The sequence below is a fragment of the Populus nigra genome, chromosome 15 (genome assembly GCF_951802175.1).
Source record: "Populus nigra chromosome 15, ddPopNigr1.1, whole genome shotgun sequence".
NCBI classification, from domain to species: domain Eukaryota; kingdom Viridiplantae; phylum Streptophyta; class Magnoliopsida; order Malpighiales; family Salicaceae; genus Populus; species Populus nigra.
In genome coordinates this window covers 10,201,281-10,217,632 of record NC_084866.1, presented here as the reverse complement: position 1 = coordinate 10,217,632, position 16,352 = coordinate 10,201,281, and the positions used below count along the sequence as shown (strand labels likewise).

The 16,352-nt window shown below is 35.4% G+C and overlaps 1 pseudogene; it reads right to left on the bottom strand.

Moving 5' to 3' along the window:
* Positions 1–12,723: 12,723 nt before the first annotated feature.
* On the bottom strand, positions 12,724–16,091 carry LOC133673682 (receptor-like protein kinase HSL1; annotated as a pseudogene).
* Between the last annotated feature and the right edge of the window lie 261 nt (positions 16,092–16,352).

Genomic DNA, 16,352 nt, shown 5'->3' with positions numbered 1-16,352 from the left:
GATTGTCTTTTTCATGGGATACATTTGATATTGAAAGAATTATTGGGAACAAAATGGTCTGCTCAAGTTTTTAAAGCTACAATACAAATATTGATTTGTCTTTCAGGGCACCAAATTATTATTTATGTTCAGAAATGGTTGAAGCATGTTGAGCAAGCGCTAGAGGATTGGCGTTGCCCACGCCATTTGGGTGGCACGTGCGACTCTAAAAAAGAACTGAGCACCGCCTTCAAAGCGGCGTTAGATGCGCCTCGCCACCCCAAGCACAATGGTGAGGTGCTTGAGCGGAGGCGGCCCACCAAGAAGCTTTGATTGGGGTTTTTTTTTTCCCTCCCTCTCTCCTCCTAGATTATGCTACCCATTGCAAAAACCCGTGAGTAAGATATAATTACCAAACCTAAAAAAATAGGTCAAGCATGTTTGTCAGACACAGGTAACTTGGGTCTAACATATTTGTTATTATTATTATCACAACTACTACTACTACTACTACTACTCTTGTTGTTGTTATTTTTATTAATATTATAAATATTTTTATTTTCATTATTAATAATATTATTAATAAATTTGAAAAACAATGTTATTACTATTGAAAATAAAATCATAAATTTCATTTGAAGGGTAGTAATAATAATAATAATAATAATAAATTTGAAAAAAAATTATTACTATTGAAAAAAAATGAATTGAAGGGTAAAATTAAAACTATAAGGGTAAAATTAAAACTATAAGAATTTTTTAAAAAAAAGAGAAGGAAAAAAAGAGAAATCAAAAGTAGAATAACTGGATTGAAAAACATAATATACACAAATTAGAATTAAAAAGCTAAATTGTAAGAAAATAAAACTTGCACAAAAGAGAAAATAACCGAAATAAAAAATCAAAACAAAAACGATGGATTCTTAAACACCAACTAAAAATAGGAATGGATTTAGGATGACTGAAACTAAAAAGAAAGAAAAAAAAAGTAAAAAATTAAAAGAATGAGGATTGAAATTAAAAAAATAAAACAAATACTGATGTTAGCATCTGAAATTTACAGTTTTGGCAGAGCTTGTTTTCTGATGTTCGATCTGGATATCACTCTGAGTTTATTATTAGTTTCCATTGATCTGTGAAATCTTAGCAGTTAGGCGTGTTCCTGCTTAAACCCTGTGGGAACACATGCCAACCAAGCTTCAGGAGCAAAGGAATTTCGTTCATTTTCTTTCAAGTTCTAATTGCTCACGTGTAGTCTGCATAATTTAGTTTGCGAGCATATCTCTCTACTGTGTGGAAAGCTCAAATTAACCACTTGTATCTCACTTACTCAGAGTTATTAACACTGCCACATGTGCTCAACATTTACTTCTAAAAGCAGACTGTTCTCTAAATATAGCCTTGTGAGGGTATATCCCTGATATTTCTGCTCTGGAAAACGTCAAAGCAAAATACTGTAACCAGCACTTAGACTCAAGATTGCAATAGCTTCAGTCAATAACTGTACCTTCTTATTCTGCCAATCCCTTTTCACCTTGTTGCTCACTTCATTCCTGGTCCTTAGGTTGGAGAAGATGTGGTGGGAGAATTAACCAAAGCCATTGAAAGAATTGGACTTGACATGCGCGTGTCAGCTTTGGTAAGTAATTTGGTTGCTGTCCCTGGGTTCTTTGTTTGGGTGTTTTCTATTAAATGGCAAAGAATGTGATTTACAGTCCAGTGCTGATGGAATGGGTGCTTAATGCGTAATGCAGTCACATGTCTACATAACTAAACAGATTCTTCAACTCTCTGAGCTGATGTAGGCCATTGATACAATTGGAACATTAGCTGGAGGTCGATACCACAACCCAGATGTCATTGCTGCTGTAATATTGGGTACTGGAACAAATGCAGCATATGTAGAGCGAGCACAAGCAATTCCTAAGTGGCATGGTCTTCTACCCAAATCTGGAGAAATGGTTGGCATTTCATGTTAAAGGAAATCAAGCACAGAATAGGCAGTTAGCTTAGTCAAATAATGTAATTGAATCATTAATTATTTGTTTCCTTATTCATAGATGATTAGGCTTGATCATAGGCAATAATATAGGATCTTGATGGTAAACCATTAATATAAGTTTGTAAACTTTGCTTACTATGTATGTCGCACGTGTGCAACACCGCGACAATGCATTCACTCTTGCAGGTTTGAAGTAATCGAAAAAATTGAGAAGACAAGGATTTATTGTCTTTTTTCTAGGAAAAGCAGGAATGAGAGTTGCCACCTAGTATTTTGTTTTATAATTTTTTGCAATGTTTCAATGAAAACTGAATATTTTAATACCGGACTTATATCTTTACGGTATAAAAATACAAACCCATATTAAGAGAAATTGATAAAAAATATGCAGGAAAATCATAAATTTTTTGGAAAGGATTTTTTCAGAAATTGTTTTTGGACTGGGTCAAACCCGGCCTAATGAACAGTGGAGGATGAGGCTGGAGAAGAAGAAAAGGATGAGGCTGGAGAAGAAGAAAAGGAGGAGGAAGAGAAGCGGACCTGCGGTTGTTCGCAGTGAGTTGTTTGGCCGGTGGTTCTTCTTATTTCTCTGTGTTTTTCTTCTGCCTTTTCTTTTCTGGTTTTCATTTTTTTCCCCTTCTACAGCGCCTCCACTTTGGCTTCTGTTTCCTTTTCTCTTATCTCTCTGTCGCTTTTTGCTTTTTTCTCTATTTTGTTCTTCTCCTTCCATTGTTCTCTCTCTTTCTCTGTCGTTCGTCCTCTCTTTTTATTTTGTTCTTTTGTTTTAAAACAAATCGTCTCCCTCTGCTTTTTTTCCAACTTCTTCTCTCTAAAATCTCCTCTTTGTTCCTATTTCTTTCAAATCTTTCTCTCTTCTTTAAAACCCTCTATTTCTCATCCCCGATTCTCAAAAACAATCCCCCTCCTAGTTTATTCCTTTCGGGTGGTATTTATAAAGGGCAAGGGGATCGGGATCGACCCTACCCCTGTCCCATCATGGCGCATGGGGAGTGAGGCCACTCTACTCTACCCCCGGTGCTGGGCAAGGTGCCTAATGGGCAGCCGCTTGCGGAGCACGACTCATGAAGGGACATGGGTTGTGTTGGGTTTTGGGTTTTTACAGTGTTTGTGCAAGTGTGGGAGAGAGGGAGAGCGAGAGTGTAAAAAAAAAATAATCAAAAACCTTCTTCTTCCCCTTTGCACGTCTACGGGGAAGAAGAAGAACATTGTCATTCAAACGGTACTGTTTCGGGCTTTTCCTCCTTTATATATATTGGGTAACAACAGATGCCTCCTTTTTACAATACTTACGAAGTAAAGACTTTGTGTAGTAAGTTTTATAAAGATAAACAAAACTAAACTTCTGAAACTGATCTTCTTAAAGCTTGGTTGATTTGAAACTCTATCTTTATAACAATACCCTTTAACCAGACATCAATGATCAAAACCATTAATAACTTGGTTATACTAAGATCCTGATGTGGTGATTCTTTAAATTCTGTTTTTGGTTAGGTTAACCTGAAATTCCATCTAGTGATTCTCTTTGACCAAAAAGTAAAACTGTTCTTCTTGATGGCAGCGTTTGAACCCTTTTTTTTCTTTTCTTCTTTCTTTTGAGAATTTCCTAATGGTAGGGTTTTTCCTCATTTTACTTCCAATATTAAGATAATGTTGGTGGCTCGATCAATCTGAGATCCCATTTGACGATCCCTTTTTACTAGAACCAAAAAACCTTTGTTTGTGGTTGGCTTAACCTAAGAACCTATTTGGTGATCCTCTTTAACCAGAACCAAAGTCTGTTTGTGTGTAGCTTGGTCAACCTAAAATTCCATCTGACGATTTTCTTTGACCAAAGCTAAATTCTGTGTGTGGTTGGGTTAACCTGAGATCCCATCTGGCGACCTCCTTTAACCAAAATAAAAAAAATCTATGTTTGTAGCTCGGTCAACCTGAAATCCTATCTAGCGATTTCCTTTAACCAAGGCTGAAATCGATTTTGCGGTTGGGTTAACCTGAGATCCCATCTGGCGATTCTCTTTAACCAGAAGCAAGGAAAAATGTTTGTAGCCCAATCAACCTGAAATCCCATCTAGCGATTCCCTTTAACCAAAGCCGAAATCAGTGTTGCGGTTGGGTTAGCCTGAGATCCCTTCTGGCGACCTCCTTTAACCAAAAAAAAAAAAATCTATGTTTGTAGCTCGGTCAACCTGAAATCTTGTTTGGCAATTTCCTTTAACCAAAGCTGAAATTGGTGTTGCGGTTAGGTTAACTTGAGATCCCATCTGGCGATCCCTTTTAATCAGAACCAAAGTCCTGTGTGTTCTTCCTGTTGGCAGGGTTTGAGCTTGCTTCTTTTTTTCTTTTTGAGAATTTCCTAATAGTAGGGTTCTTCTCACTTTTCTTTTTTTATGATAAAGTTTGATCAAGCTTTTCACTTGATGCTTTCTTTCTTTTTTGATTTTTGTGATTTTGCAGGATTGACATCGGTTTTTCCTGATTGCAGGGTTGACATTTTCCTTCCTGATGACTACAATTAACTGGATTTTTCTAATGACGGGGTTGGAAAACTTGGGGCTTTCTAATTGTAGGGTTGATCTGATAATTCCTGATCGTGGGGTTTGAAAATTCAGTGCTTTTTGATTGCAAGGTTGACCTGAAGACTCTTTTTTATGACGAGGTTGGTCTTCTTATTTCTTTGAGATTTTCCTAATTGTAGGGCTTATCTCATCTTCTTTATGACAAGCTTTTCTTATTCTTCCATGATGACAATGCTTGATCTTTCTCTGAGAATTTCCTAATAATAGGGTTCTTTTCACTTTTCTTCAAATGTTGGGAATTCTGGTGGTAGGGGTGACCATATAATTCCTGATCGCGGGGTTTTGAAAACTTGGTGCTTCCTGATTGCAGGGTTGACCTGAAAACTCCTTTTGATGACATGGTTGATCTTCTCATTTTGTTGAGATTTTCCTAATGGTAGGGTTCATCTTATTTTTTTCTCATTCCAGGGTTAAAATAGTGACTATTTGTTATTATCTACTAAATAATTCTTTCTTGTGTCCACAATCTTGCTAGACTTCACTGAAGATTTTTTCTATAACAATTCAAAAATTATGTGCAATGTTTTGAGGTTAGATGACATGCATGCCTCCTTATATGGTTTGAAAAAGGTAAAAGATCATCCTTTGGTTTGAACCAAAACCTTGTTATGTTGGACAATCAATTTTCAAATAAAAAAGGTTAATGTAGCTTTAATTTTCCAACTTCAAAATGGTTGGAGGGAGTGTTTAATATTGAGGTATTTTCTTTCACTAGTTTCGACAACTTTTAAACTACCTTACCAAAGATTTCCTACCTTGAACCAAGTCACATTACAACCCTTAGAAAGATCTTATGATTTGTGAAATGCATGTAATCTAAATGGTGGAGAGTGAGATGATTCACAAGTTTATGGTAGATCATTTCCATTGGAATGAATTGGAGTGAAACACTAACCTTTCAAACATATGAGAATTGAGCGATTATTCATGTGAGGTCTACTATTTGGTTGTTTTATTCTAAAGTAAAAACATTTGATAAACAATTTTAAAGTGATTGAAATTTCATTCATGATAAGTTATGATATTTTGAGAGTTTAATTGTTGTTCGTTGATGGCATTATATTTCTTATATTGGAAAAGTAAAATTGAAATTTTATCCGAGTACGTGCAAAAACTAAGTGTAAAGGAATTTGATAAATACAAAATAGATATATATGTTTTTATTTTTTTTACACTATGCTTTTTAATTGTCTAAGCTTCAGTGTGGGAGTCTGTCACACTGCACCTCTTTACTTTTCTTTGTCATTTACATGAATTACACAATAAAGTGGGGGGGGGGTTGTAAAACAATTATTTGAGTTGTTACATTTGACGGAATATTTTTTCTATGGTTGCGATGGAAAATAAAGTGAATTTTATGATCATGATTTATTTCCTGAAATACACGTGGTGTAGATTTTCCAGTATGGTAGGCTAGAAGCTATCTCATTGCCAGATATGTTTTGTTCGTTAGACGAACTCTTTTTTTCAGAGTTTTAAAACCCGGACCGGCCCGACGGGTCGATCCGAGACCCGGCCGACCCGGGCCCGGGACCGGTTCGGGTTGAGGCAAAAACCCGCTCGGGAATTGGCTCGGGGAAACCCGATCAACCCGGCGGGTCGACCCAGGACTCGGTCCACCCGGGTAAACCCAGATGAGACCCTACTTTTATATATACAAGTAAAACGTCACCGTTCAGACTGAAAACCCAAACTCTTCAATCTGCAAAGCCATCAATTGCAAAAGAGCAGATAGTTGCAATGGGGAGAGAGATTCATGTCGGGTGGTGGTGGTAGACGCCATGGGATGGTGGATGGATGTGTTGGTGTTGCAAGGAGAGTTTGTTGAGCAGTTATTTGGAGGGGGGTCAAATATTGTGGTGATGATAGCGATTCGGTTTTGATTGGTGCGGACATGAGTGTAGGTGTGGATTAAAGGCTTTCGTGGTGAAAATCAACGCACGTTTGCAAAGAAAGGATTTTGAGGATGAAGAATGGGGAAGATTAGAGAGAAAAACACAACAAACCTACTGGTGTTTTTGTGGTTTGGAACAAAAACAAAAAACTGTAAAAGAAAGTACAAAACACGCAAAAAAAGGCTGAAATAAGTGGGGGGAAAAAAAGAATCTCGCTTTCTCTTTGTGGCTTGGTTCATCGAAGCCTTCACCCCTAGCATCATAACCGCCATGTGCGATCTGGAGTCCTATTGGCATGGTAGTTGAAGAAGAAGAAGACATAGAGAGTTGTGTGTGGAAGCAGAAAAGTAGAGTTGTCCTCTACAAAAGCGAATCCATCATTGAAAATTTAAAATAGAGAAGGGAATGCTGGATTTTTCTTCCTTTATCTCTCTAGCCTTTTGTGGTTGAGCCTGAGAATTTATTTCTCTATTTGCGTGTTGTGTAAATTATAAATAAAACAAGGATTTTAAATTCTAATATTCATTTGTTATTATTAGGTTTTTTTTGGTTGACCCGGGTCAACCCATCTGACCCGTGACCCGGTTATTATACCGGGTCGACCACCGGGTTGGGTTTAAAAACTATGTGAAAGTTTTTTTACTTGCATGCATGATTGTTCTTTGTTGATCTTTTGTTGCTGGTGGAAGCCAGGCAACGAGTATTTTGGGTTTCTCCTTTGTATGTGTGCGATTTTAAATGGTGGCCTGTGGCTGTGGGAGAAATTCATAGGAGAATTTATTGCGAAGGTGGCGCGCGCACCTAAATCCATGTCTCTCATTATCAGAGCCCTGGACGAATGTTGGGCAGTGCTTGGTGTTAAATAATATATTTATTTTGTTTTATTTATTAAGGGTAGAATAATATTTTTAACTTAACCTGTATATAAGCTCTGATACTATGTTAAAACAATTCAATTAACACAAAATAAATACGAACATGCATGAAAGAGAGGGAGGCTAGAATTCTCCTTGATCCCAAATCTCTTAGTGTTTCACATGACTCTAGGTATATATGTAAGCTCAAGAAAGTGTTATATGGTCTCAAACAAGAACCTCGTGTTTGGTTTGAGAAATTTTCTATTGTGATCTCATCTCTTGGATTTGTTTCTAGTAGTCATGACTCTACTCTTTTTATTAAGTGCACTGATGCAGGTCGTATCTTTTTGTTCTTATATGTTGATGACATGATTATCACTAATAATGATATTGATGGTATCTCAAGTTTGAAGATAAAGCTGACTAGACAGTTTGAAATGAAGGATTTGGGTTTTCTTTGATATTTCTTAGGGTATTGAGGTAGCTTACTCACTTAGAGGTTACCTTCTTTCTCAGTCAAAAGATGTTGTAGATATTTCTGAGCGGGCTAGACTTACTAATAATAAGATTGTAGACACTCCCATTGAAGTTAACGCAAGGTATTCTTCTTCTGATGGTTTATCTTTGACAGATCCCACTTTATATCGTACTATTATTGGGAGCTTGATATACATCACCATTACTTGTTTAGATATTGCATATATTATTCATGTTGTTAGTCAATTTGTTGCTTCTCCTACTACTGTTCACTAAGCAATTGTTCTTCGTATTTTGCGATATCTTCGGGGTACAGTCTTTCAGAGTCTTTTTTTTCATCCACCTCTTCCCTTGGAGCTGCGTGTATACTCTGATGCTGACCATGACAGTGATCCCACAGATCACAAATCGATTACTGGTTTTTGTATCTTTTTAGGTGATTCTCTTATTTCTTGGAAGATCAAGAAGCAATCTATTGTTTCTCAATTCTCAATTGAAGCAGAATATCGTGGTATGACATCTACTACTAAAGAGATTATTTGGTTGCGTTGATTACTTGCGGATTCGGGAGTTTCACTCTCTTATCCTACTCCTATGTATTGTGACAACCAGAGTTCTATTCAGATTGGTCACAACTTAGTTTTTCATTAACGAACTAAGCACATTGAAATTGGTTGTTATCTTACTCGTCATCATCTCAAGCATGACACCATTACTTTGCCTTTTATTTCTTGTTCTTTGCAGATTGCAAATTTCTTTACCAAGTCGCATTTCATTTCTTGTTTTATTTTCTAGTTGGCAAACTCTCGATGCTTGTAGCTGCCGCATCGTGAGTTTGAGGGGAGATGTTAAATAACACATTTATCTTGTTTTATTTATTAACGGTAAAAAAATATTTTTAGCTTAATTTATATATAAACTCTTTATATTTAGATTAAATAATGTAGTTTTTACAAATTAATTAAGAAGAATTCTATCCTCCCTCACTTTCGTGGGCATTAGAGATTCAGAGGAATGGTGCTTGTTTGCTTTATTAGTACGCTGGATACCTTCACGGTCCCAGCTTGGACACTGGTTTTAAAAAGATCGTACAAGCTACAACATTGCAACCTTGTAGCTGCCGATTTTATTCTCTGAAGATTTAGATGGTATCTACTATCTCATACTAGCTCATTATGAGCCTAACTATGCAAATTTTACAATTTGAACTCAGAAATAACACTCGTTATTCTGTAAGGTAAGCAGAGAGTAGTGGTGCGTGATTTCTGTGCGTAAAGCAGAGTGATCAGCTATCGGATGCCAAAGTGCTGTGACTTTCTGATTGCCTCTCGCGTTTTGAGTTCTTAAGCAAAGGAGTGGAATCATACTCACTCCAATGTTCACTCCAAGCAACAATGATTTGATTAATTAAACTAGTAAGGAGTTTAATTAATCTTAAAACTTATTAATTTTTTGGTTAAGTTTTTGATTTGAATAATTAAACTAATCAAGAGTTTAATTAATTTCTAGACTTCTAATTCTATTACTCTTAACCAAAATTTTAATTCATTCTTTATTTATTTTATTTTTTATTTGTTTTTCTTCATTATTTTTCATTTTTATTATCATTTTTGGTAAATAAAATAATAATAATAAAAAAATAAAAAGATTAAAAATTAGGTTATGACACACAATAGGTGAATAGTGGCTCTAAAGTTCTGTTATAACTCTCTCTTGCAATTAACCTCCAAATTACCTCATTTTCATAACTCATCCAAAATAAATTTCTTTGTGGTTACTCAGCAAGAAAAGTAAAAAATGAAAAGGAAGAGGTAGAGATGAAGTTGGGTGAAAGAGATTGAACCCAAGAAAACAGGCTGACTCAACCTGTGCGATGCATTATATATAAGAGAAAATTAAAATCAATAACTAGTTAGGTTAGGTTTGTGTTGATGACTGTGTGTGTACCAACTCTGCTTCATCTTCTGTCAAGAAAATTTGGTGGTTGTCGGAAACCTGCCATATTTGGCTTGGTGCGAACCAGGTTATAGGAGAGTCATGATGTTTTCCATTTTCAATTGCCATCTTTGCTCTTCTCCAACTGCAAAAATATTTGGTTCTTTTGTTCCGTAATCCAAAGGGCACATTTCATTTTTGCTTGTGGAAGCCAGGCGGCGAGTATTTTGGGTTGCGCCTTTATATGTGTGCGATTTTCAATGGTGGCCTGCGGCTGTGGGAGAAATTCACTGGTGAATTTATTGTGAAGGTGGCGCGTGCACTCCATGTCTCTCATTATCAGAGCCGTGAACGACTATTGGGCAGTGCTCGGCATGAGGAATATTTTTATGACATTCAAAATAATTTTAATTCAACCTGCGCCACTGAAATACAAGGCTATGAACTTAGTATTGAGTACTTAAGTTTTTTAATCGGAAAGACTCGAGTAGCTCTCTCTGATGTATAGTCACAAAACAAATAAACTCCCCTAAAACGATTAAATAAATAATCTAATTATATTGGTCATACCAAGTGTCCTGATTAAAGAAACATTATCCTTGATGAAAGAAATATATATTGGGCTCCACGTCAACAATCTTTCACGCATGAGACGCCAAATGGTTCAGTTACGTCATGGATTTTTTTAAAACCAATTTTTTTTATCAATTTTATTTTTCAATAATAAATTAATTAAAAATTAAGATTTCTAATTTAATTTTTTTTTATAGTTTTATAATTTTAGCTGGAAGTTTTGTTAGTTAACTCATGTTGATTTAAATTAATTTAATATTTTACTATTTTAATATTAAAAAAATATCATTTAATATGTCACCATCTCAATATATATATAAAAAATATTATCCAATATGCGACTAATTTTGAATTCATAGTTAAAATCTTCTACAAAACATATTGTCCAATAGCCATAAAGCAAGATGTTAAAGGAAATAGAATAAAAAAAAGTATATAAAATGCTTGATCATCTATTTTGGCTTTTTTGGCTAAATGATTGAAATAATTTCTTGATTGCCTTGAGTTTTTTAATTTCTTGATTTTTTTTTATTTGAAAATAATTTTGAATATTTATCTTGATTATTTTCTCAACATGTCTCCTCAAACTTATAATAATTTGATTTTCATGAATTTGACATATAATAAGTACACCACTTTTATTGTTATTATAACCTCATCTTGTCAAAGTAATCACCAACAATAAACTATGTTAATTGATTAATAATTAGGTTGAGCTTATCATATGTTTTTACAATCATAAAAACATCAAGATGGACAATCATGAATCAAACCCCAGGTCAAACTCTCAAGTTTGCTACTTGGATATAACAATAAACAAGGAGAAAATATTCCAAATTGAAAAGAAATGCCACAAACAAGGACACAATAATGCTTTTTATAACAATTAACAGTGAGAATATTTTAACTATGTAAATAATAAAGGTTAAAAGAAAAATAAATTAATAAATCAAGAGTTGATGTATCATTGAAAAAAGATAATAAATAAAATATTTGATAGACAACGAAGATTATTGAAAATAAAGTGTTTTAAAGTGGTCAAATGGGTGGTATAAAGTCACTCGTCAATAAAGCAAAAAATAATATTTAGAGTAAGATATGATAAATTTACTCTAATATCATATCAAACTAATATCTAAACAAAAAAACTTAAGTTTTTTATTAAGACCCGATGATATAATTTATATTATTTTTTAACAAATCTTATCAAGTAAAAGTTTTTTAGGTTTGAAACTTATAGAAGTTCATCATTACATTTTACTTAATTTTATTAATGAAAATAAAAATAGTGAGATTTAAATTTGTGACTGTTTGATTAATAAAACTATAATATCATGTAGAAACTTAGAATAAAAAATAATTTTATTATTTGATAATTTGATTATATATATTATATTCAACTTATATATGGTTTATATAACCATTCAACAAGACATAAAAAATAAAATAAAATAAATTATACAAAATGCTTTATCATCTCATTTGGTTAAACAATTGAAATAATTTCTTGAGTAGCTTGAGTTATTCAATTTTTGATTTCTCTTTTTATTGATAATAAAATAATAAAAAGTATTTATATTTATCATTTCTTTTACAAAAGGAGACAAATTTCAATAGAGGGGTTGATGTTAAGGATGGTGTATATTATTTACGCAATATTTTTTTAAAATAGATTTTATGCTGTGTTCATTGAAGTAATAATTAATTCATGTGCATCACCAGTTTTTTTTCCCCCGCACTAAAACAATTACTATTCAGAAAGAAGAAGACCTGCATGCTTCTTCATCATCATCTTTTTTTTTTTAATTATTATCATTGAAAAATAATAATTATATGGCTGTCAACAAAAGAGCCCGGAGTTGGGGCAGTCAAAATAGAGCAGATGTTACATGGCTGTAAAAGAAAAGGAAGACTGAAAACTCTTGATTTTCTGGATCTTTGATTTTTTCTTTTTGAATAGGCGTGATTGTTGGAACAAGAATATTAACGGCTATTTGGTTGGTGTGGAAATAACTAGGCATGAATGGTATTTTATTTTTTAAGAATAAATGTCCAGCTCAAAACAAAATTTTTTCTTAGGAGTCATGAACAAAAAAATTTTATGATTTTATAATTTTATAATCTTATAATCCGTTTTTACAATTCAAATTTATTTTTTATTTTTCCTGTTGTGTTAAAAATATATTTTTGATAATCTTGGCTCGACCTGGTATACCAGTACTGTAGGGACTCGGAGGAATGTATATAATATAAAGTATAAATTGCGAAAAGGAAGAGGAGTTCACCAACAACAAAAGGGCAGGGGAGGCTGATGCGTCAAGGGGAGTTACCTGCTTCATGGTCCACAAATAATAATAGTATGAACGCAAGGAAATAGAATAAACAAAAGCACAACCGACCAAGTGATAAAATGAGGAATGTTCATGTTCTATTGCAACCTTGCATAATGCATAATGCCTTACCAACAAAACAAGAGAGAGAGGTGTGTAAACCCTGGCAAGATAAAAATAAATAAAAAAGTGCAGAGTGATCTTTTAAGGTAAGCAGAGAGTAGTGGTGCGTGATTTCTGTGCGTAAAGCAGAGTGATCAGCTATCGGATGCCAAAGTGCTGTGACTTTCTGATTGCCTCTCGCGTTTTGAGTTCTTAAGCAAAGGAGTGGAATCATGCTCACTTCCAATGTTCTTCACTCCATAGGCCAATGGATGGCTCCTTCCGAGTAAGATTTGCAAAACCTCCTTCATGTGAGGCCTGGCAGAAGGATCTCTTCTGGTACAGTTAACCCCCAATAGCAAAACATTGCTCATTTCATCCACGTAACAAGGTTCCTTTATCTCCTCATCTAAGGCATCGACTATAGTTTTTCCTTCTTGCATGTGACGCAATGCCCATTCGGCGAGGCCTGTATCACCATAATTTGCTGCTTTTCCCGTTGTTAGTTCTAGAAGGACAACCCCAAAGCTATAAACATCAATCTTCTCATTTATTCTACTTGTTTGAGCATACTCTGCGATTCAAGTTATAAAATAAAAAAACTTCAATATTTGGTACTGGAAAAGGAGGGCAAGGAAGCAAATACACAAGGATAAGACCTGAAGAGTGATCTTTTACCTGGAGCTATGTAACCAAAAGAACCGGCAACATTTGACATCGTAGCAAGTTCTCCCTGCATTTTCAGCATCTTTGCTAAACCAAAATCAGCGATTTTTGCGTTGAACTCAGAATCCAACAGTATATTGCTTGACTTGACATCTCGGTGTACTATGGGAGGAGAGCAGTCATGATGCATGTAGCACAGACCCTGGGCAGCTCCCACTGCAATCTGCAGCCTCTTCGGCCAGTCCAGAACAACATGATTTGCTGAAGCTGATGCACTGTTTGATCGCCTTGCTGTATGCAGCCATTGATCGAGACTATGATTCACCAGATACTCGTAGACAAGAAGTTTCGAATTGTCATTGTCAAAAAAACAAAGCAACTTCACTATGTTCAAATGCCTTATTTTACTCGGTATCTCAACTTCTGCAAGGAACTGCTTTTCAATTTTCTTCTCCACCGGACCCTTATTCCAGATTTTTTTCACAGCAAGAACACTCCCATTTGCAGCAACACGATGTACTTTTCCTGATCCACCGCTTCCTATCAGGTTGCTTTCTGTCAATCCTGACAATATGTTTGATTCAGTAAAATTCAAACTATGGAAGTTTATGAACTTCCATTCTGAATCCGATCTACGGTTTCTCTTCCAGTGAACTCTGATCATGATGAAAGCAAATAACAATGCTAAAAGAAAAGCTATAATCGAAGCACTTAATATCAAGGCTAGGAGTTGGGTTGAAGTTTTGCTTGATTTTTGGGGTCTGGAAATGCAAACCTTAAGGTATAGCAATGGCCTACTCGCACAAATACCAGGATTGTTCACGAAGCTACTGGATTATGCTGCATTTTCATACTCAGCTGGGATTTTTCCCACGAGATGATTTGAAGAGAGATTGAGATATGTAAGTCTCAGCAAACCGAGTTGAGGTGGAATTTGGCCAGAGAATTGATTATCTGACAAGTCCAGTTCGAGCAGGTGAGGTAGGGTAGCAATCTCCTCCGGAATCTGTCCAGAAAGTTGATTTTGACTGAGGTTTAGAGTAGTTAAAGATTTCCATGAGATGATGTTGGGTGGAAGGGCTCCTGTGAGTTGGTTCTTATCAAGTAAAAGAACCGTCAGATTAGGAAGAGCGGTTAATTCAAGAGGGATAGTGCCAGTAAATTGGTTATTGCTCGCATTGAAGACTACCAGATTCCTCCAAGAACTCCCTTCAATGGAAATACTACCAGAGAACTTGTTGTTACTTATCTCGAGCCGTGAAAGACTAGTTGACACTTCATTAGGAAGCTCTCCAGTGAACAAATTATCACTTATCATCAGTAGTTGCAAATTTAAAGCTGTCCATAAACCAACAGGAATATTGCCAAAAAATGCGTTATTTGAAATTCTTACTGTTAGCAAACTACTGCAATTCTCAAGTGATTTTGGCAACTCTCCACCGAGCTTATTATCAAAAGCTACCACGCCTCTTAAACAACCTCCATGGCATAAAGATTCAGGCAGGTTCCCTGTAAGCCTATTGGAAGCAACCTGGAAGCCTTCAAGGGCTGAGTACCGCCCAAGATCTGGAGGGATTGACCCTGATAAATTGTTGCTAAACAACACAAAATCTTTCAATGCCGGAAGACGACCAATGCTTTCTGGGATTTCACCAGATAACTGATTGAAGAACAAACTCAAACCTGATAATTTGTCAAGCTTCCCCAAATCAACAGGTATTGTACCAGTGAGATTGTTCTCCGAAAGATCGACGGAAGTCAAATTCAAAGCTTCAACAACCCGAGGAATTTCCCCAGATAATTTGTTCTTGTGAAGATATAGCACTCTCAAATTCATCAACATGAACAAACTGCCAGGAATAGTCCCAGTTAGTTTATTAGAGGATAAATCCAAGTGCTCCAATGCCACCATTTCTCCAATCATTTGTGGAATCTCGCCAATCAAATTCGCTCCGGAAATCCACAACATCTTCAGTTTCTTCAGCTGGGTGAAACTGGAATGCAACCTTGATGGAGAAAAGCCATTGTGAGCCATAGATAACTCTTCAAGCTTAGACAAGTTGCCTATTTCTGGAGGGAAAGTGCCTTTAAACTGATTGTCTTGAAGCCGGAGAGTTCTTAGCTCTGGTAACAGTCCGATGGCTGCTGGAATATTACCGGAGAAGTTATTTGCATAAAGGTTAAGGTATGAGAGGCGAGCCAAGCAGTCAATATCATCAGGAATTGTGCCAACAATATGGTTCTGAGAGAGGTCTAAGATCTCCAACATGGACAAGTTATGTACAGCCACAGGGAACTTTCCAATAATATTGTTATTAGAAAAGTTGAAAAATGTGAGGTTCTTAAGGTCTGAAAGAAAGGGTGGGATGGTTCCAGAGATGTTCTTGTTATCAAGGATGAGTTGAGTGATGTAGTTATCGGTGCAGACTACTCCAGGCCAAGTGCAATGAGAGGAGTTTGATGGGGTCCATTGCTCAAGAGACAACGGATTTTGCCATAGTTGTTTCAGTCTTATTAGAACGGCTTGTTCTTGATCATGAAATTGGGAGTTTGCATGAAGGAAAAGGAAGGGGGTGAGGAAGTGAATTAAAAGCAAAATTGGGGTTATTTCAGACATTACGGATGGTTTGAGCATGTTGTTCTGGTTTGAACTCTGTTTCGCAAGATGAACTACAGAGAAAGACTGATTTGTAGAGATGATAATGCTAAGATTTCGGGCATCTAGATGTATTGTATCTAATATTCAACTTGTTTGACCCCAACAAACTCCAAGGAGTTAGAAGGTCATTTTTCCAACATATAATAAAAACCCGAGAAGGATTTCTCAAATGATTAAAATATAATACAATAAATCTTATATATATATATATATATATATATATATATATATATATATATATATATGTATAGTTTTTAGTTATCCCCTCGACTACTCAATA